This window comes from Vanessa cardui, chromosome 7 (assembly GCF_905220365.1).
Source record: "Vanessa cardui chromosome 7, ilVanCard2.1, whole genome shotgun sequence".
In the NCBI taxonomy this organism is placed as follows: Eukaryota; Metazoa; Arthropoda; class Insecta; order Lepidoptera; family Nymphalidae; genus Vanessa; species Vanessa cardui.
In genome coordinates, this window is record NC_061129.1 from 9,945,449 (window position 1) to 9,970,516 (window position 25,068).

Below are 25,068 nucleotides of genomic sequence, written 5' to 3' on the forward strand. Positions count from 1 at the left end.
CTCACCCATTTCCCACCGTAAAGTAGAAATTTTCAACTAGGAGTAACTATGCTAAATTTCAACTCAATAGGACTTACAGTATCGGAGATCTCGTCAGGAATCAGTCAGTAGTTTTAATAGATATAGATTATAGGTAAACAGTTTACAGATTATAGATATTTGATTATAGATGGATTTCAGTTAGATTTTCGGGCCGTCGAACTGCAAAATAGTATCCACGTTAATGATGCATATAGAACGTTATGTCACTTTAATTTTTTACTTATCGATACTTGAATTTCACTGGGAGACTTGCGTTTTGTTTTCGCTGTAAAGGAAACCGAAATAATAGCCTTCCTTTCTTTTTAATAATCCGCTTTTTTGTCGGCTAATATTCTATTTGTGTCTCTTTTCTATTTGTGTTGGACTTGTCATAGTATTTGTGAAAATGCCTTTAAGGGTCAGGATTAAATTTTCGACTTTCATATTGCAAGCTAACCAGTATACCGCTGAGCTCTCGGGGATTCTGTTATAATCTCCTTGAAGGATTTCAAATATTTGAAAAGTAAATTTTTTTTTGCGATTCATAACAAGAGTACTGCAAAACAATATAAGAAGAATAAGATAAAAGTGATTTTCTGCAAAGGAAACTTTATTAAAACCAGTTTCATTTTCAAGTTGTTGAATACAACTTTTAGTTTTATATAAAAATGGTAAAACCATAGTTGTTTCACTGTCTGGTGTAAAATTGTTATTATTTCTAAGATTGCTAGCATTATGCAATACTTGATATGGTTTTATTTTAAAATTATTTCATCAGTTGCTTACCGCGTTTTTAAACAAAAATTCTTAAAGCAAAGTTTACTACTTGAAAATTTTATTATATTATACTTGTAATAAATTAAAATTTACATAAATTCACACGAAAACAATATTGAAACATGTATAGTTTTGTCAAGTACAAATCGGAATCGTTTAAACCGTACTAATTTTATTTTATTTTATTTTAATTAGGACAACCAACAGTAGATACAATATCACATACAAAAAATTAATTTCCTTTCAAAATTATCAAGATAAAAGTTCTACTATTTACAGGTAGTCTTATCGTGTGAGAATATTACTGAAAATGTGAATTAAACATTTTTTAAACTTAAATAAAATAAAATTTTAAATAAATAATAAGCTTCTGATTTTTGAAGCTTTGATTTACAAACCCTTGATGATCCGTATAAATATTATTATAAATTATTTTATGTTTATATGTATTTAAATTTTCAGTATTTTTTGTCCTGTTCAAAATTAAAACGTATTAAAAATTTAAATAAAACTAATTATAACGGATGAATCGCGTATATTAATTATTTTTAAACATCCCGACGTTTCGAGCACTTTGCAGTGTTCGTGGTCACGGGTAGACTAAGATGACATTTGTCTATTTGAAGAACAAAGGAAATATTATTAACAACTACCGCCAACGATTTCTCAATTGATGTCTTGAGTAACGTTCCGGTTGCACGCAGAAGGCACTAACTGTATCTTTAGGTCTTGCAGTCTGTTGGATTTGGGATTTTAAATTTTTAATAAGTGGATCCCAGGTGTTAGAAAGTCTCCAACCATCTTCTCTATCTCCTATATGTTCAAAAATATAGGAGATGTCAAAAATAGGCGTTCTTCAAAGTCTGCAGTCTGTGAACATGCTCTGGATAAACCTAACCATTTTATCCGATTTGATAAACCACAGATCCTCGCTAGAGAACACAGATTCATTCCTAGAATGATACGCGAGGCTATTGAAATTCAAAAACATCCGAACTTCAATAGAGAAGATGGTTGGAGACTTTCTAACACCTGGGATCCACTTATTAAAAATTTAAAATCCCAAATCCAACAGACTGCAAGACCTAAAGATACAGTTAGTGCCTTCTGCGTGCAACCGGAACGTTACTCAAGACATCAATTGAGAAATCGTTGGCGGTAGTTGTTAATAATATTTCCTTTGTTCTTCAAATAGACAAATGTCATCTTAGTCTACCCGTGACCACGAACACTGCAAAGTGCTCGAAACGTCGGGATGTTTAAAAATAATTAATATACGCGATTCATCCGTTATAATTAGTTTTATTTAAATGTGTAATAATCGCGAAAATTTAAGACAACATAACGTATTAAAAATTATTTATAATTGTGTTATTTATTGCGTTACTTCTATGTGTCATTATTTTAGATACATAAATCTAATAGTAAATATTAAACATTGGTCTTACCTGGACGACTGGTCCGGTGGTAGGAAGATCAAATTTTTACTTTGGATCATTCCAAATATCTGAAAAAAATAATAACATACATTAGTTTTTTGATACAGTTTTTTTTAGTATTTTTATTGTAATAAGCAGATTATGTACAAATACTAGTAATATATATAAATTAATATGTACAGATGCAACGTCAGAGAAACTTTAAAGGTATTTTTTAGCAGTATTTTGTGGCGTAATCTCACACTTTTAATAAAGTAGATAATTTGTTTTGACTAATTCAAACTTGAGAGATTGTAATTTGTTTTCGCATTTCAGAGTGATAAGTCACTTGACAGGCCTAGAAACATTTGTCATTAAAAAGGTGAGAGGTTTTCTTTAAATAAAATTCGATGAAGGGCAATTGGAATTATACGTCACAATGTTAAAAATATTTGTTTTTATTTTAATTATTACAAAACAAAATATTTATATACGGTATCAATATTTCATTTATTCGCATGAATAAAATGTTTGTCCATTATATAAAATTCATTGCAATCAAAACAGCATCCCCGAAATTGTATTTATAACCTCTTTTTTCATTAATATTATATTTACATATAGTACATTGAAATTTATTTTGCGTTATATAATATAGTAATTATTTGTTCACATATTTTTCTAAATTTCATTTAGTAAGTAAATTAATTACAAAGCATGTGAAACGTGAATGAAACCTTACGTAACGAATGCGAGCTTACCGGCCTTAATGAAATTGATGGATTAAGGAGTTTTTCGGATTATGACTTCCATGTATTAGAATTATGAAAAAAATACTTTTATCAATATATTGGTTATATTATATTATATAGAAAGTTTTATTATCTGTAACCGAACAGGGCTTATTTTAAACAATGAAACCCGAAAATAAAATTTAAAAATGACCTTTGTAAGCCAATATCAGGTTGTTAATTTTGAATGTGTATCGATACAATATTAACTTTAAGTAAGAATAATATGCATGTCCTGTTTTGGAAACTCGACGACGGTTCACACTTAGTGAGTTCGTTAATAGTTAAAGGGGATCAATTTGTCGATATTGAGGGCACTCCCTGGCCGCAGACGGCCATGTCCCGATGACCCACATGCAAGATTGACCGGTTTGCGCATCACATCACACGTATAACACTGTTGGCTTTAATATACATAGCACAATTTGTAACCTATTATTCGAGATTCAAGATAATCAAGAATAGCCTATTCCAATGGAAGTGGGCAAAAGATAAACAGACCACTGACCATCCGGTTTAATAGCTCGGCAATATTGTGCACTACTAAAAGTTTTAGATTAGAATATGTTTAATTATAATACAACACTTAACTTCCTATTTCCACTTTCATTTTACTTCAACATCCGGTAACAGCATCGTCGACATCCAAAAAGCAATGTCTTTGCTAATCCATAGTGAATATCATAGATTATTCGTAATTAAGCGCTCGACCAATGATATGGCGTCAATTTGCTGTTGAACTTTTTTATTTGTCTTTTCTCCTCTTATGGTTGGAATAGATTAAATATACCTCATTTCAAGAGAAATAATTTTAAAGTATTTTGATTAAGCTTTCTATATTGCGCTGTATCAAATCGTTATTATCTGTTTATATGAACAAACGAATTAGATTAATTTTTTTTAACCATAATAGCAATAAAAACCTTTTTCATTATCCGGTTCCCAAGGGAGAAGATTTCATATGATTTCTACCCAATAAAACCCACTGCAATGATTGTAAAAAAGGATTCGAAGAGGCAGTGATTTCGTTTTCGCTCAACGCGTCCACTGGCAATCTTCTGTCTTTCTCTGTTCGCTGACGGTGCTCGCACTCAAGAAGTTAAAAGTGAATCCAGGTGGGCTTGTACAGAACCAGTACTATCTTTAAAACACGTTTTAGTTGTAAGTTAAAAACCATGTAAGGCAAAACATCGTAGTATTAAAAAGTTTTGTATCAGTCCTTTAATTGACAGATAGTTTAGAGTTGGGTCGCCTGAAATAGGGCCGCATTCTCGTAAATGTACGTTTACGATCAAGCCGCGGCCTCCACACCTGCGGCCGCACTAAAATACTTTACGACCTACAATGTGCTACGAGCATGAGTTTTCAGCGATTCAGATTTTCTGAAGCGTAAATCGTTTTAAGATGCATGTTAATCCGGCTTCAAGCGATTACTTTATTTGTATCATATGTAGAGTAGTTTATTTAAACGAGTACTTTATACTCTACTTATTATGAATTACATATTTCAATGAGATTATAAATGCTTTCATACATTTTGCAGAAGTAAATATGAAATTTTAATATTTAAAATTATAACTTTTTATAATATGAAGTTTCGAAATCGAAATAAGCCAATTGAATTGACTTGAATTGATTGAATTGAATTCTTACAGAAACAGTCAATAACGATTAGAACTTGAAATATGTAACTTAAGAATCGGATACGGGTTTCCCGGAAGGAGAGGAACGCGGATTAGGGCGTTGAGCGACACTTTCTTTATTCTTTGGAAGTTAAACATGTTCCTCATGCTACATCTCTGGAACTATAATACAAACTTAAATCTTAGCTACATAATATATTATCGGATTATATGGAAATTTCGTAGGAAGGGCACGCCACGCGTCTTGCACGAAGTTACTTTTCTTTTAGCAGATCCTGTATCTTTCCCAACTAGTAGAAGAAAATAGACGTAAAAATTCTGAACGTTACATTCTCTGTTATCAGAGACGAAATAAATCAATGAATACTATTCTTATGAGCCTAGGTAGAAAATGTTACATTAAGCTGGCTTTAATTTCCGTTAGAACAACATAAACTAGGAGACGGCACTGAAATACTTTCCCGGAAAACCATTAAATCTTTTGTAATAACGCTTTGACCTTTTTCGTGATACCGTTAAATATTATACTTTAATCAAAAAAGATACCAACGCTCTCAGAAAAAAACAGAGCAATACACTTAATTTGAAATAAAAATTAAACAAGATTGTCGCAATTTGAACTTATTAACATTAACATTTTAAATAACATTTGCGTGAGCAATATGGACAAATATTTTATTAATTTTGAATGCCTACATATATTCAAAGTAAGGTATTCGGTAGTGGTCGCCATAGTACAGGGAATGTGTTAAATCGGTACGCATAAAGGAGAGCAGGAATGTAGATAATACAATATAACCGTTTCAAACAAAGCCTTCCCGGTACACCGACCCACTTCCTACGAACCTACTTTATTGAAGTTACAGTGAAGCAATCGAACAGAAATAATAGTTCAATAAATATTCTGTTATTCCACAAAGCTTTTTGCCATATTTTTCTACGTTAACAATTAAACGTTCACGTTTAAACTGCAACAAAACCTTTTTTCTTTGTTGTTATTTTTTATAGTTTTAAAGTCGGCATGCTTTTTAAGGACAGTTAATATATGAATTATGAGAGCCTTGATGTGTCTGCAGATATCATCGCGATCAAATATTAAACATTATATTATGGCTCTTAACATTTTATAAAAAATCCATATTTTATAGATTATCTCAAGAAAGTAATCTATGATTAAAAAAATTGCTCCGAGAAAATTTTGTTGAAATTACCAAATCTGGCAGACTCATTACTCTATTATCTATAGTTTGATCAGAAGAAGTTACAAACTTTGACAATATTTTCATTTTACGGCTCTTGGATGTTTTTATTTTTAATTATGGGCATAAATAGTGCACCAACTATGAGATTCTCACATAAATTAACTTAATAAATAAAAATGAAATATTCACTAGATGAACTTTCATTATATTATAAATAAAATTAGTATTTTAGGTTTTATAATATTAAATATAGAATAATTTTTTCTTTAAAAAAAAAAATAACACAATTTTAAATCTAGGGTCACATAATATATTAGCTTTGTGTGCCTTTTTCTATATTTAGACATGTAAAGCGGCACTGAATCCGTAATGCCATAATCCTTCCACACTTTTTTTTTATGTGTCAAAAGTAATGCATACAAATAGGGGAATGGAATACATATTTTAAACCAAAGGTTGTGTACACTTGGAAAATAAATTTTAGCATATTTAACAAATGGTTAAACACTTTTAGTGTTTGCGGCGAATATATTTAACATTAGCACCATAGCGATACTGATTACTGTACGTACGTATAAATGTTTATATTAACCATGCAGAGGTCGAACACATTAATTTTTGAAAATGGTATGTCTGCAAGTATTACGCAGAAACTACGGAACGGATTTTAATGACACCCGCCAAAACTATAGCTTACACCTATACTAGTATAAAGAGTAAAAAATTTTTTTAACTAAAAGACTAAGTGAGTTTCAACTGGTAATTAAAATGTGTATCTCTAGTTTATGTATGTCTATTAAATTCGGTTATGTATAATAAATAAACTATTCTTAGATTACAGAGATAATTTAAAGAAGAGAAAAATTACAAACAAATGTAAGAAGAAATGATATTATTTGCAAATGCACAGATTTGTTTTGTTTTGTATTTGTACTAATTCATGCAAGGTGAAAATAAAAGTAAATATTTAAATCGTAATATAATTCGAGGACAACAAAGCGGTATTCGAAGCCGCACCGCCTCGGGTATCGGATCAAAGGTGTCTTATCATTATACAGGTATCATTATACGTATTGTTTAAACGGCTGCGCTCCTTAAGAAACAAAATAAGAAAGATATCTGTTTCACAACGGATTTTAATTCGTCTTTGTCTTTTCCTTGTAAATTCATTTGATTTATTTAAAAAAATATTTCATAGATATATATTATTTTTAATTATTTTAAAATAATAAAAAATAATAAAACCTTGTATATTATTTAAAATAATAATAACTCTATAATTCATAAGATCTCATTTAAATTGACTTCAATTATTGTATTTTATTTTTTGATTTATAAATGAAGTAAAGCGATTACACTTTTTGCTTTCATATTCGTATAAACTACAAAGCTTATTGACGTTAAAGATATTAAACGGATAAGCAGAATGTGTTGCCCATTAGCTAAATGATCGGAAGTAATTAATCTAATCAGGATTTTTTATCTATATTACAAATTATTGCACCTATTAAACGATAATTCTTTATAACACATAATGAATAAGGTTATATTTCTAATTATAAAAATAAATAACATAAAAATATGATTAATACGACGAGGATAAAAAGAAACTCGGCTATACAAAACTATGACGCAGTACTTTTGACGGCCCAGTTAGCGATCGTCAATGCAGAGGCTATTAAAAGACGTCCATGTGTGTTAACTAGTTTAGGCTCTACTCGTATGGCGTTGAAAATAAAATAAAAGTATAAATCGGGACAATATGTGCCGAGATCCACGATCGCTTCAGGCCAGTGCGCGCGGTCGCCTTTGCTACTGCGCTTTTCTCAATAAAGAGAAAACGGGAACGCTTACAATGAACACTTTTAAATGTCGGAATGGAAATTCCTTTTCAATGAACGTATAGTATTTTTAAACGTGTGCTTAAGTTGCTGCAAAGTATAACAGATTAACGGATTTATCGATTATATTTTAAAAGCGTTGAGGGAGCGATTAATTTGATTAAAATATAATTAGGTTATCTCGAGCGCGCCCTACTCCGCTTCGATTATATATTAAGATTAAATCCCACGATATGTTACATACTTTTTCCACCCTTTAACCTCGCTTGCCTGTAGGAAAGCAATATTCAGCTTTGTTTTATTAAATTAGATTTCCTAAAATTATATGTAAACATTTTGATGATCTACAAAATACAAGTAACTAAGTTCTGTTATACAGGATATAGTCTTGTCAGCTTTCACCAGGAAAACGAGAGCAATTATTTTATCTTCCGCCTCTAGTAACGTTATTAGCCACATCATATTAGATAAATAGTACATTTATATAACAGACGTAAATTATGAAACTTTGAGCACTTTAATATTGCTAAATAATGAAAGTCAACCTAAAAAAAGCAAAATTAAACAGTCATTAATAACAAAAACATTTAAAAATTGTAGGAAAGATCCACAGAGTAGGTAATTAATTATTACCTCGCCGATCTTAGTGCAGCGTAAATAATATTCAGGTGCAATATTCAGGAGTCGACGAGTCTGAGCTTCTTATCAGCATCAGCGACGCTACCGCAATCAGATTGTAGACATTGCCTTCAACGTGGAAAGTAAAATAACTAAAGACGGTTTTCGTTTTTGTTGCCAAAGTATTTCGTATTTAAATTTACTGATAAGTGAAATCAATGTTCGCTTTTTGAAAAATAGAAACTTTTAAAATCAAATAAAAAGAAGAAAAAATATTTAATAATTACGTTTTTTAATAACATACAAATTAATTGTTTTTTTTGTGTTCAGTCTAAAATTAGAAAAATGTCTTATACGTTTGTCGTTGGCAAGTAGAATTAGAATAAAAAATGACATAGGTATTTTTTTGAACTACAACTCAAGTTACCATAGAAAAAATATACTGTCATATATCATAAATGTGTCATAAATGTTATAAACACCGTAAAACAAAATGTTCGGTGAGCGGTATTACCCAATCAGCGTTGTAGAAAAAAAATATAACACAAATTAAAAATATTTTCCATGAAGATGAATTCATCCATATAAATATGCAAAAATAAATTTCACTAACTGCCATACTATTTAAATTACTTGCATTTGCGTTGCAATTTTCTTAAAGTAAAAAATACAGCAAGAAAATGCAATGAAGCGAAATAGGCGACTCCTATCTGATGATATCTGTTTAATTTAAACATTGGTATTTGGAAATATTTTTACTTATTTTAATTTCACTCGAGAGATGGCCCAGTGGTTAGAACGTTTGCATCTTAACCGATGAGTGCGAGTTCAAACCCAGGCAAGCACCGCTGATTCATGTGCTTAATTTATCTTTATAATTCATCTCGTGCTCAGCGGTGAAGGAAAACATCGTGAGGAAACCTGCATGTGACAAATTTCATAGAAATTCTGCCACATGCGTATTCCACCAACCCGCATTGGAATAGCGTGGTGGAATATGTTCCAAGCTTTCTCCTCAAAGGGAGAGGAGGCCTTTAGCCCAGCAGTGGGAATTTACAGGCTGTTGTTGTTGTTGTTGTTGTTGTTGTTCATTTCACTGTTAAGATAACGTAGAGAGTATTTTTATTGACTTTCCACTGCACAGTATTAAAAAAGTAATTTATGCGCGCATTTGCTGCTTGTATGCGTGTTTGTTTGTCATTTCATATTTCTTGCTCCTGATAATCATCAATCATTTCAAGCTGTGTCGTAAATTTCGACGTTTATCTGTGAGGCGGCGCGTTAAATAAGATAGTAAAAGTTTTTATGGCTCGATCAGAGTTTTCATTGTGCGCGCGCGGCTGAAACGTTAAGAGCTGCTGGCGTGAGAATACAAGTTTAATATTAACATTTACAATGGAAGCGTTCTGAATATAATAACATTTACACAACTTGTGCGTATAAATACGATTACAGTTTAGAATGTACAGATTATGCATGTAAACTGAAACAAATCAGTAGCTTTATTCATGTTTATTAAGGATTATTTAATTTAAGGGAAAACAGACTTACAGACGTAAATTATCACAGCTTTAATATCGTAGATGTATAGAAACATTTCAACTGTATACTTTGACCCTCGGTCCAAAAATGTCGTATGTTATTATTATATGAATTTCAATAAATGACTAATTTTGAATAGTAATAACTTTTGAAATGAAAAATATTGAATCTGGCTTTTATTGTATTTAATTTAATAAATTCAATAATTTTCACTCCTACTCCCGTTTACTTACTACTTAGATTAAAAAAAAATCAATAATTTTATAAAAACTTCATTTGCCCTTTTAAAATACCTATATATAATTAAAATAACAGTATGTTTTTCAATACAATTAATAAGAATCACTAAAAAACAATTGTTTCAGAAAGTTCGTCTAGAAATCATTATTTTTTTAAAGACCATTACATTTCGACGCCATTTATAATATAATCCAAGTAGGTACTTTAGCTATTCAAATAAAGTCTTTACATAAATGTAGAGCATATTCAAGAGAATCAGGCAGCAGTTATATCCAACGCGAGCATAAATGCATGCTCCTAAATTATCCTCATTGCTCGGTAAAAAGACTGCCTAAATGTCCAATTTTATAGTCAAAGAAAGTTATTTTTGGTGCGGATATGAAAGTACTATTGTACGATCCAGACATCAAAAGACTTATATCAAAGACGAGTGTTAGCACATGGGGTAGGTGGGCGCCCCTTCAATATGAGCTCCCGGTAGTTCAAATTTTATATGAAGCCAATTCCCAGCCAAACCCGAAATCATTTCTTTGTTTTCATTTCACTTCTCTATTTAAAAAACATGTCACTGAAAATGTTAGAAAACGACTTTTTGACAGGACAAGGAACGCACATTATTAACAAGAAATTATAATTACATAATCATATTTATTAGACATACTAACATAATACTGATTTATTGGCACTGCTTATCCACATGATTGAGCGTTTCGTACCATTAGTTCAGTCACAAGTGGGTGTACGTTCGTTAGTAAATATACTACAGCACCTATTAAGGAAATTAACCTAAAAGAGAATCTTATTAGATTTAATGAAAACTGTATACAGGAGGAATAGCCACATAAATTATCCGACCCAACGGATCACCATTAACGCTAACACTGCATTAAAGGTGACCATTAAAATAGTATTACGACACCGTATTGCAGAGATGACGTTAATTAAATATATTTTTACAGCTGAATATATATGGAATATTTCAAATAACATTTACACTTTATTATTAATGCGCAGTATTTTAAAGTAGAGTATCGAATTTCAAGGTCGTTTTGTATCGAAATACTTTATTAATAATATTCCACGTGAATCTTTATATCCACTTAAATTTTACTTCCAATATTATATAACAACTTCGCCTAAAAATAAATCGCTATTTTTAACGTATCCATAATGGATGGCATTTATATTTTAGATCTCAACCAATGAACGATGTCGATGATTACTCATCCCAATTTAAGGTCAAAGTTGCTTATTTATTTATCCTTCCATTTGAATCGGCTATATATGGGTTACGTTTGAAAATATCGTATCATTTTTATCACATTAGCAACCGCCACGAAGCGCCTAACATATTCAGCAAAAAATCATTGATTATATAACCAATCTATATTCATTTTTTCTATTCTGATTAGCAAAAGCAAGTGTTATTGATATTGGCTCTTTTAGCCCCAAGTCAAATAAATTCATTTGTAATAATAATATAAAACTTTTAGCCAATTTGAAAACAAGCAATTTTTTATATATTACAAATCACATATCACACATAATTAGCCGTGCAAGCAAGTCAGCTGTAATTCAATAAACTTGTAATAATCATCTTAATTTAGCTCGTGATCGATCACATTTCATTAATTAGTTAGGACGCTTACTTGACAGTTCTAGGTCTTTGCTTATGAACTAAACTAGAAGGCTCGTTAGGGATTAACGATCTTACAAAATGTACAGTAAATAAGTAGGTAGGTAACCTAATTGACACTTAAATAGTACACGAATAAAATAAGTATTATTTAAGCCATCCACTAATAGTAAATAATTTTCAATATCCTGGATTAAATTGGCGCACGTTACGAAGTCTAATATTTTTTAGAACTAGTTTAAATTTAAGTGCCAATGTTTGATAAATAAAAACCTACTGATAAATAAATACTTGTAAATCTACATAATTAGGCCCTACACTATTATATTGTTTTTTAAAAACTTTAATAATTTTATGATTAAAAAAACATCAGACAAGATTGTACATGACAATTATGCTGCTTAATGTACAGACGTATTAAAAAAAAATTAACTGATCGTTATTTGTATATTATCATTAATACGTTGTTTAATTAATTAATTGTAGCTTTGAGTAGGTGTTTAAAAACGCTGATAAGTTATAGAAACACTTCTTATCGTCAATGGCAAATTCGATTCAAATAAAAATTAAAATTATGACTTGACCGTATCAAAAGGAGTGTAGACGGAAATTTAATATACACAGTTTTAAAAAAGGAACACGAAAAATGAATTTAAAAAGTTTAGTCGTTTCTAGGGATTTGGAATTACAGAAGCCGTATAACGTGTAGAGATTTTTGTTGAGTTCCACAAAACTAGCTGAATAAATGAGGGGGAGAGTGAGTACCACTACAACGTACAAGGCATAGCGAGTAATTCATTGTGAATAATAAATGAAGTGTCTCGAGATGGAATTGTTACTCAAGGAAGTGGAACTGACATGGACGGATCTCATTACGCCGCCTGCATATGACCTGTCTGATTAAAACTTACCCGTGATTAAAACTTATGTGATGAATTAAACCTCTTTGATTGCTTATAACAGATTAAAAAACCACTATTGTAAAATATGTAAAGGATATTTTCGGTTCGAAATTAAATAAACTATTTACATTTATGAAAATATTTTATGACGTTGCGGTATCAGCCCACATTAAATACGCCAAAAGGATGTATATATGTGTGTAATAACTACTGCTGCTATTATTGTTTTACAGAATTTATCAATTCAATACCTCAAATATATTAATTTTACATGATTATTACGATGTAAAGTTTGATGGAGGAAGTACACGCAAAATCTGTTACTATTGAAGTTAAATTAATAAATATTAATCCCAAATCGATCAAAAACGTTTCAACGCAAAAATATACCGTAAAATAATATAAGTATGTTATAACTTATTTAGTTTACTAAAACCAATATTTTTCCTCAACAACTTTTCGTTTTCATTTCGTATTTCCATAACATCTCTCCTAGTTTCGTTTCTGTAATTTACTTTTTTTTTTAAATATGTTTATACTTTGATCATTTGCAAGCCCCAATAGTTGCACGAGTGTATCAAAAACTTTTAATGAATGTTTCCGTGAATAACTGTAATATTTTGTATGATTTAAAGGTAATAATTGTTTGATCAAACCAGATCCATTTGAAATGTACGGTATCCAAGTAGGCTTTTATCGTCATTATTCATAATCTTAATTTTGTAGGATTATATCCAATGTAAAGATAACATAGACTAGACCATTTAATTGCATTTTATTAACGTAGTTGTATTAATGAATTACAATTATCCATGCAATTACATGACATGTAGTCATATATTCTATTATTTATATATATGACGACATATATTCTGCTTGAAACTAATCAAATAGTACCGCTTTAATTTTATTCAACTACTAAATATTTTTGTATTGAGTAATATTATTTATAATGTTCTTTAACAAAAGATTGAAACTAATATAATATCTATTTTAAAAATATATGCATATTAAAAAACAATGAATCCAAACAGGTAAACCTGTCGTGCCAAAATTATCACTTCATTTGTGATCCTCTGTTGCTGCAAAGATTATTTTCATTGACAATTTGAAAATAAACAGTTCTATTTTGAATGTATGAATAAAATTTATTGTTTTGTAGGCTTCGGTAGATTTTTTTTATATAATTACCATAATGTTATCGTCAATACAATAATTTAATTCTTTTACAACAATTTCAGGTAAAAAAATTATTTTCTCAACAATAGCTGACCGATACAGATCAAGTCGTTTCATAATGTAAACGAAAGTTCGTTTCTCTCTGAGACCGGCCTTAAATAAATCGTACTTTATAAACAATACACGCATTGTTCGCTTGAGAAATATGCCATAAATTAAACTCAAGTTTAAGTGTAAAAATAACTTTTGTGAAGCATTTCACTTTCAATCGCGCCTAAGAAAAAAGGATTGTAAATGACATTTTTGTATATTGAGACACTGGCGTTAAACATATATTATATACATTAAAAAAAAAAACTTCATATTGGAAAAAAAAAATTGAATTATGGAAACTTTTTACAAACACTTCTCGTTCATATTATATTTGACTCGAAAATACTGGCATATAATAAATATAAAGAGGAATAAAATCAACTAACAAAAAAATAAACACTCGAACGACGAATGGCGAAAAACAAAAGAAGAAAGAATATCAAAAGTAATAAGTGTTGTAATGATATGCGGTGCCGACGTAATAAAGCGATATGGGAGTCACCACCGGGTGAGTTTAGTAGTTATTTCTTTTGATGTATAAAGTATAACTACTCGGATTTATATGTAACTAGTGGCCGGCCCCGGCTTCGCACGGGTTATACTGATACTAAATCTACTACAGAATTTGTTTATTTACGACTTCACATTGGAAACTTCTAAAATTATTATCAGTGTTTCTTTACTATATTGTCCGTGTATTATATACAAAAGCTTTTCTCTCGAATCTATTAAAAAAAGCGCATCAAAATCCGTTGCGTAATTTAAAAGATATAGGCATACATAAGGACAGACTGCGGTAAGCTTCTTTGTTTTATACCATGTAATGCTAATGATAAACTAATACGGAATAACTTCAAGGCATAAATGCAAAGTGCATGTAGTTATACCAGTTCTGCCGCCAAACAGCTGTGTTCCGGATGAAGCTACCAGTATTTTTATGGACTGGGGTGACCACTTTCCATCAGGTGCCACATTGGCACATTAGGCTATCTATGATTTTTTTTTAATCATATTAATAAACTAACTTTTCGTTGAATAATTTCAGGATAATATCCAACTATAAAGACCGTCTTTTGTTTTTATGACAAGATTGAATTTTATTATTTTTTTAGGTAGGTATAAAGGCGAACCATTTAGTGTGTTAGCTCGACAAGCACAGAAAATACGCAGCTTGTGTAGCGAATTGGTAGTCCATTGTTAACATATTGAACCAGGTATCGTGTGACCTACATATAGTCTGTGACCTAACAACAATGCTCGTGTGTATTACGTAAAATATATCCCGAAATACAATATATATTAAGGCATATAGGTACGAATACGCCTAAAAATGTAATAGTTACTTAAAGTATGGCATGATTTCGTGATAGCACTGTACAGAAATAGACTACGATGAAGTTTAAAATATAAAAAAAAAAACAAAGGCAAGGGGATATATGATTAAAATACAAGAACAAAAAATTAAAACTAGTTCAAAGTAAAAGAAAAATTAGCTTTGTGTCATTTTAGGATGCAATTCAGGATTTTTTGGCAGTTTTCATTTGTACCCTCTTCACCAGCATTCGAAACGCGTCAATGTTGCCTGCGGCGTAAAATAGGAAACTTCGACCATACATGCGTGCTATATTGCAACCGCTGCATGGTATACGGTATCGAGCAATCGGAGCTTTCACGTCGCATATTTGATGTATTCGCGAGGGTTTTGGATTCTTCTCCATTGTACTCTAGGACCTATTGGCATTCTTTCCCTGCTTGTGTATACAGTCGGGGTAAGAAAAAGTTCGTCACCTTAAGATCTATTTTCGTGTGCTCAGCATGAGCGATAATCTGTATACGAGAATGACATATTGCGTCGCAATGATTTGATGTTTAGATTTAAAAGGTACTAAGAGTTTAAGACTTGATAAAGGAATTAATTTGAAAACTGACGAAGGTGTACTATGACTGTACAAGCACAAGGTCTTAGGCTTGGTTTCGGGAATCGCAGTTGCATTTATTTTGATTAATACCCCGCGATCTATTAAACCCAAACCCAGGTTGACCAATTAAAGGTGATGTGCTCAGGCAGCCTTGAGTGAACAAGTTTTCAGTGGAACACTCATGTGCTTCTGAAAATGCGTAAGTTCCACTTCCAAAGTTCCAGTTCCAAAGCGATTTTGTCTGTTGTATCGTCAGAGAGTATAAAAACAAAGACTAAACTTGAGTTTGCTTTCATGGGCTAAATTTGTTTAACAGCTGATATTTCTATATTAAATTCCATAGCTACTCATTAATGCTTGAAATATACATTTAAATGATCTGTCTCTCTGAGATATTGACAAAACTAATACTTGTTAAATCTCAATGAAAACCAGAAAATAAATGAAAATATAATTACTATAATTTTAATATTAAGTGTATACATATATGCTAATGAATATTTATTCCTAGTAAATGATTTCCTTATGAATGCAACAACTTCCTAGTATCTTTAATGAGTTTATATCATAACTCGGTTGCGTCAAGTTAAAGCGCCACTTAAAGTTCATTAAATTTAACGATTGTTTCAATTTATACGACATAAATCTTCATCGGTTAAATAAATAGATTTAATAACTAATGGCTTTACTTATTAAAGTTAGTTAGTTTGTGTTCAGTTAATATTTTTATCTATTTTCCAATGATATATGTTTTGACATTTAAAGACAAAAAGAAAAAGCATTATTTATTTATATCATCCTTAAACAACATTTATAGGTTAATTAATATATTGTTAATGTTTTCTCAATTGTTCAATGTTCAAATTAATTTTTAATAAGAGAATAAACTACTGTATTATTATAGAGATTTCATGATTTTTTCTTACGTAAAAATGTTAGTTTTAAATAGAAATCGTGGTGAAATTTATACTTTACCCTTTATACTTATGGAACATCGTTATAATTCACTAATTATAAGTACGTACTATACTTGAATAAGGTTTTGTGATTCCAGAAGTTAAGGACACAGTATTCTTAAAGTAATGAAACTTTTAACATAAGTCGAAAAAATCTTGTATATAAACATACATACAATCAATGCCATGAATTATAATTATTTTCTGTTGATTATAAAAATAAAAACTTTAAAGAAGGTCCAATAATAATTGACATCTGTGGTGATCTATAATTACATCAATGTACAGAACTAGTTATAAATTTTTTGGCCATTACACTTTGGATACATTTCATACCATTAAAGAAACCGTATAAACAAATTATAAACTAAATTAAATCAATTTTATATGATATTTAAATTAGGAAAAAGATTAAGCTACAAAATAAAAAAGGTCATATGCGAGTAGAACTCGCAGGTTTCCTTATCGAAAATTATCGATCTCACAATATAGATAATATCATCTAAGCTTCGTTATGAATGTAGTTCGATGCGCTTTTTATTTTATTTAACAACATACATATACTCGATCGTACTATTGTTCCTATTAATGTGAAAGTGTATCTGACGGTTTTTTATTCTTTCACTTTGCACGAAGCAAACGTTTATCGTGATTTTGTGATTTAGAGAAACATAACTTGATTGAGAACATTTTTAAACTTGGAAAATACACGTGAACCACTAATAAAAACTAATATTAGGTAAAAAAGGTTTTATTGCCAGTTCCATAATCATAATGAAACGCATAATTTTTTTCTTATTAATTTAATGTAACTTTTTAATACAAAAATTAAGATATATTTTTACAAATGATGATATTAATGAATACGGGTAAATTTATATTCTAACGAAATACACTTTTGGAACGTGCTATGAATAAACTTTTACGTGTATGACATTTCGCTTGAGCTTGTGAAAAATTAAATATCAACCGTTCTTTGTTCCTCGAAAATGTACACGTACATATTTAGTGTACCAACAATTGCAAGGTACAATTTGTACATTTTATTAATTAAAATTACTTTTCAAGATAAAAATAAGAAGCGTATAATAAAATATTGATATAAAAAATATATACATAAATTCTTTAGCTCCGGATATGATGAAAACAGCGTTAAGCGTTAACTCTCTGATATAATTCTTACAAACAATCCTTTGTTCTGTCACTAAATAAAATTGAATTACCAGAACGTTTGTTTCTGAAATATACGAAACAATCGCTTTCAGCTTCATGTAAGAGTAAAATAAAGACTCAAAACGTTGTATGGGAGCTAAGAAGCGTGAAATATCAGCGAATAAAACCTAGTTTATCCAAGGCTTTCCGTGTAAAGTTGTACAAGATATTAACATAAACAAACGACGCTGTTTTAATTTTGTGCTGTGAAAAGGTATTCGGGGATACGAGGACGGGCCTATATTGAGTGTTCGGGTACAAATTAGCATCTCACAGACACGTGACAAAATACGATCACGCCGTAGACTTAATGAACGTTGAACATTGTCATTAAACGGCTTTAGTAAGATGTAGCTACCTGTATCAGGCTCGGGGTAAAGTCGACGCCTATGTTAAGCAAGTTTGATAGTATCCTCTGGCGCATTGATTAGGATAAGCTGTCGTGAAGTAATGTGATACTGGTTAATCCCGTCAGTTTAGAACCCTTACTAAAAAGTTATCCTGTTTCTGTTAATATAATTAGTATATAGAAAATCAATACGTTCATATATTATAATAATAAACGTCACTATTTAGAGGATTAATTTCGAGAAAAAGTATTACAGTACCATTAATTATTTTTCTGTGTCATATCTAACACTGTTTTGTAGATGTTCCGGACATTAAATCAAATATAATGAAAATTATATTAAATATTTATATTATTAATAAAATAAAAATAGTTAAAGAAATATGTATAAATAAAATACACAATAAATCATAAATTAAAAATTGAAAGTAAAGAATTAATTACAATAAGTAGTTACATCTTACTTTTGCAAAGAGCAGTTCTCTATAACAGAGAGAAGTTAAAAATACCAATAAATGTGTTTTCCAAATAAACTAAGGGAAGGCTTGAAATGTTATTTCAGAGTTTAACTTGGCGCAACTCAACTCGGCGACGGTCGCTAACTCTCGCTCAATAAAAACTAATGGAGACCCGCTTAGTGATTCCACTTTGCTATACAACGCATAAAATAAAAATATATTTTTATTTTTACACTGTCCCTTTAATATATTATCCGTGTTTTAATTAAACACGACGATTACGCTATGGTATTATTTGTGTGATTAAAATAAAAAAAATATTGCACTACCCAAACCTCAATCATATTACTGAAAGAAGATTATGGTGAGCATTTTAAATAGTGTTAAAAATAATAAAATCGGTAGATATATTTTAACGGCGTTTTACCAAAATATTTTCGTAAGAATAATTAAGCTTTTTCAAATCAATTAAACGGTTTATTCCATAATAAAACTAATCAAAATCCACTTGTACGGAACTGAAAGTGCTCGAGCAAAATTCCTTGAAAATCGATTTAATTGAAGTAGAAACTCGTATAGCTGGTAGATAAAGCGAGTGGTATCAAAATGTCCTGACTGCGCGCCAGGATTGTCTTCCGACTGGCAGACTGCCAAGCCCCTTCACCAAGTTACATTTTAGTAGAATCTCGTAACACACTAGGAATATTTATTACTACAATTATATTACTATCGATATCGAGTAAAGAATTATTTCTCTCTCAATGTCTCAATTTTATTAAGATATTTTATGTATGTTTTCATACGACATAATAAGTATATTAAATATATTAGCGGCATTGTGTTGTCATATAAACGTAGGTTAAGATTCAACAATTGTTTATAAAAGTTTCATTTATTGATAAAATCTAATGCAAATAATTTTACTTTAAGGATATACAACATTTACAGATTAAAAATAACTTTTCATTTTAATTCAAATTAAGAAACAGATAATTTTAGAAAAAAAAATCGACTACTTTTAGAATACGGAGTATCAAAGCTATCGCATCCAATGTCAGATAAAAGAGCTCTATAAGCGCATCTATATTTTGTAGGATCCTCCAAGATGCTCTCTGTCTCTTGCGTGTTTTGAGTGTTCTCAATGATTCCACTGAGGGCTTGTCATTCCGCGTCGCAAGAATCTGCCTGAGACTAGATGCCATAACGATATTGTCTACCTTTTAAAATATTCGTTTTAGTAAAACAGATTTGTTATTTATTAAAATAATATTCATTATCCTAAAACTGTTATTAGTAATTAATATCTGTTTCTATAACAAACATTAGCTTCTAAATGTACATAGAATTAATAAGAATTAGAAAAAAATGAAATGTCTATACAGCATTCCAATGTTACATAGTTTACAGTTTATCTACCTTATTATTTTGTTTTGACGGGTGATTGTATTTATAAAATAGTGCTATATGTTTGGTATTGTTGAAAAACTCTAATATTTTTATGGTACATACTATTTATGAAATGGTGTTATTACAAAAGTCTATCAACAAAACAAATTCTAAATATTTTATTAAATTTCACGACACTCATCGGATCAATTCGATAATTCCTGTTATATCTATTGACGTTTTAATATCATCGTTAAAGCAATTATCGACATTCAGCCTATCGTATTGTGAGAGATACGCTTAGTATATTAAAATAATAAACTTGTAAATTCATCAATTATTTACTTTATTGAATAGCACAAAGTATACATTACACAAAAGGCGTAAAGCTAAAGCTAACTCACATGATTAAACAGATATTAAATGAACGCGAAACACCAATATTATTCAACGTTTCATATTTAGTACAAATAAGAACAGTATAAACTATGATTGCAAATTAGTACCATGTTGTAATTATTGTGCTGATATATAAACCGAAAGGCACTTTAAATGCACAAATTTATTTAAACAAATACATACAATTATGTAATATAAAATGCCTGGCTCATTTCCGGCACGAATTAAAAAACTAAACTATTTGTCATGTTTATATAATACAATTTATTAGTTAATTAATCATTGCTATATAATATATATTCGTATTTTTATTAATATTACATTCCTTTAGTTAACACATAATAAATACACTATTACATTTTTTATTATATGTTTAATTTTATGATTCTTGTAACCCTGAATTTAAAATCAAACTCGATCGAAAAGAATCTTTTATTCACATTACATGACTGACGTCATTTGTTTGTTTCTAATTTTGCGCGAAAACATCTTATGTTATTTTTTTAAGCCATACGAACGACGCTCTGAAATCGATTACACAGATTTTTATGAAATCGGATACAATAACAAAATATAAGTTTATTTAGTATATAATTAAAATCTAAATGTAAGTACATGAATAAGTATTTCTATATAAATCCCAATGCTTATAAATTGCACTTATATATATAGAAATGGAATCTACTATAATAGCAAGAGCATTTGATCGGCGACAAAGCAAAAATACTTCATACTAGAAATAGCAGATTGATGTGATGTTTCAATACAAAGTGATTTATTTTAGAAGTATGGAAACAACAATGTAATTTATTGTTTGAGGTATTGTTTATGACTATATTTTATATTCTTGGGTCTTGAATAAAATAGAACCCGCTTGCTAATGTCTTCCTATTAGGTTACGATTTTAGCTGCTAGACGCAAAATATGCTAGACTTTCTTTTTTTTTAAACGACTGTCGTAATTATGTAAATAGATAGAACTACGTAAGTGTATTGAGTTTCTCTAATGACTTTGTAATTATTTCGTAAATATCATTACTACATATTTGAGCTTCACTAAGATAAGCAAACAAATAATGTGATGAATAAGCATGATATAAATCGATTTCAACGATTGGCTCTTTCTCTAGTGAAAGTTATTAATTTTGAGAGTTTACATGCGATCCAAATTGTTCATCTGTTGCGAGAAACTGCGTTACATTTCAGCATTTTATTATATAATAATAGACTATTGAAATCAAATCAATCTTCCTTTGCGAGTTTTAGTGCGAATCTCACACTCTAGACTATTTAGAAAATTAATAATCTCATCCATGCAAAATTCGCCATCTTGTAGCCATGGAAAGCGACGTTTTTTTGCCTATTTTTGTGATAAATGTAGGTACATAGACACATTATTTTATCGCGGATTCATTAAAGAGGATGTCCTAAATGAATGTGATAATCGCGTTGCGAAGCAATCGTGACGTCTATCCCTCCCGGACGCAGGTGGGAGAGCTGCTTGGGAAAGTGCCGCCCCATCTCGCGTCCCGCTAGCTCTGACATTGAACGTCAATTATTATGAACTTGACTTACTTTTCAACGGCGAAATATATTTTATTATAAGATCATTGTACAATTATTTAGTTATTATTAATATAAAATCATATATACTTCGATATGTTTTTTTAACCCTCAATACAAGGATAGCGAAGTATCTTTCTAAGTAAAAACAATCTTGAACTTTTATAAATACGAAATAGTGTAAACAATTTAGTCCCAGAATATAGAATATAACGAAGGCTGCTAAGAATAAAAAAAAACATACAAAAGCTTACAGATAATAAATAAGTGAAAGCGCATAATTTGTCAATTGCTACATCGAACCAGAACGATGTTTTGTAGATTTTTTTAAACTGCATTCAATTTCATCGAGCCGGAGGTACTAGCTGCTCTGTGCCTACGACTTTAATTATGTTTGAAGAGGATACCATTTTTTAAATTATACCCTTGAAACACTTCACTTTCACTTCCTGCGATAAAATATTACAATTTGTAACACTTAGAGTCACAGAGAGTGATTTATTTAGAAGTTTAACATGGACGCTGGATCTGTTACACAATCTTTAATATAAATCACTTCACAGGACAAAATTTTGCTATCTGTTAACGTGCTAGTTTTATAAATAATTGTTATTTAGTTCCTCTAGATTTTAGGAAAATCAAGACTTTATTATATTTATAAATATGAATTATATTCACTTTTTTAAAGTGAAGTTAAGATGTATAATTGATTTATTCTATTTTCGTAACGTTTTAAAGCTCAGACGGCCGCCAGAGCCAGACAGGTGATGGGACGGCCCATTTGAGGGATCAGATCATCCGAAAATTTTGCATGTGAGGTGGAAATTACGTCAAGCTATTTTTTTTTATAAAAAATATAATAATATTTTATATAGCTCTTTAGTAACTCAGGTTAAAGATCTTATAATTATTTAAAACAACGCCTTTGTTTGTGATGTTGAGTAACATATTATCATTATTAGAGACGAATTAATGCTGTGACGTGTCTCGAGGTAACAACACGGATGATCTAATGAATTCACAACTTTACTCCTCACACTAAACCACACAACTAAAACATGTACAGTAGTTAACATCAGAGTAAATAGGACGCTATTTCCTATAGTGTCATCGTTATTTTAACTTCACGATGACGAAATCGCTAAAATACTCTTAGCTCATTTGCTCATAGTATAAAATATATGTTTTTTTTTTAAACTGGTATCTTGTTATACCATTTTCGTTCGATACTCCGATTTATCGCATTAGTTACTTAGCGTCAAGTGTTAAGCATCACCTGTCAATTACGTCACAAGCTTCTACGATATATTTCAGTATATACAGAACGTAGGCACACAGAGAGCACCCGTGAGGCGCTGCACTCAATGTGTCAATATAGATCCCGCAAATGCTCGGCGCACTTACTGTGTGGTAAGACGCTGTCATCATTGCTCCCAGCACGGTTTCGATCGAGAGCCTTACTTTAGCATCGGTACCTTCTTAAATCAGATTTGTTGGCAGACGAATCGGGAAGTAAGTAAAGTGCGTCTCGCGTACATTGTAATGGTCGTAAGACTAGTCTAGCGGGTCTGTCGTGTCTAGACGGCGCGTCGGTTCCCTATCGGTAAAATTATGTGACGTGGGCAAAAATATAGCTACATTGTGATATTCAAGACCTGAATTCGTTTTGGCGTCGCTGGACCAAACGATTGCACTAGTACTACTACTAATAGACTAATAAATACTTTTGATCTTTGATATAAGGACATGACATATTAATACCAACTTACTTTTCTTATTTTAAACTAACACTAAACAATATACTAAGAAGTGGCTAATAGTTTAAGCATTTAAATATTGAATCAAGTGAATTTTTTTTATTGACTCAATTGGTTTTGATTTTGAAACGATTGATTAATCTACAATTATTGTATTGAAATAATTCCGTGTTTTTGTATGAAGTTGAGGCGATTAAATTTACATGATATTTTAATGCCATCACTGGCGACTATCAGCTTACCGGGTTATAAGTTAATATTTTGAAATTATAACACAGCGTTATACGTATATATTTTATTGCATGCAGCTCTGGTACTTGCAACACAAGATAAAGGATACAATATGATAAATAACTAATTTAAAAAAATAGTTCGATAAAACTTATGATTCGCATTCGTTGCTTTTCGTATTTATTTATAATAGAAACGACTTCAATTAGGTGCAAAAAAACGAATATAATCACGTTATTTAGAATTAGTATAATTAATCATACATTACAAAAATCATTTCAACTTTAAACAATAGAGGCTGATGATTTAAGAAGAAATATTATATCGACGCAGATCTAGATTAAACACAATGCCTTCTTTATTTGTACCTTTTCTAGTGAGAGTGGTGTTAAGTGGGGAAACTTGTGTCGGCCGACAATAGAACAAGAGGTTGCTATAGCACCGGCGCGGGCGCATATCGGACGCGGGTCATCGCGCACCAACCTTTCACCAGTCTGCTCTGTGTCAGATGTACAATTTACGAGCACGTTATTAAAGTGCGATAGAGAAACAAATGCTGTACTATTTTAACAATGTCATAACATTTTGAAAACATTAAAAAACAAACTGAGTGTTAATATTGTTGACTTCCAAGCAGGATATATTAATTAAAATAATTGTATTTAATTAACATGACTTTGAATTTTTTAAATGTTAAAAAAGAGTAACTACTGAGTTTCTTGCCGGTTCTTCTCGGTAGAATCTACTTTCCGAACCGGTGGTAGCTTCACTTAATTGTAAAATGACGATTCAAAAGTGCTTGTAAAAGCCTACTTGAATAAAGTTTATTTTGATTTGATTTGATTTGAATATATATTTTAATGTAACTATCGGGTGGGTTATTTTTATTACTATAAATATTTATTTATTATTAGATTGTTCAATTACATTTTTAGT

The 25,068-nt window shown here is 30.4% G+C and overlaps 1 protein-coding gene across 1 annotated transcript in view; it reads right to left on the minus strand.

The window, feature by feature from the left end:
* LOC124530787 overlaps nucleotides 1–25,068 on the minus strand; it is a 126,525-nt gene that overhangs the window by 54,438 nt on the left and 47,019 nt on the right. Inside the window, exon 3 of the mRNA XM_047105071.1 lies at nucleotides 2,247–2,305. The gene's annotated coding sequence lies outside the window, so the exon portion shown is untranslated. The remainder of the gene's footprint in view (nucleotides 1–2,246; nucleotides 2,306–25,068) is intronic.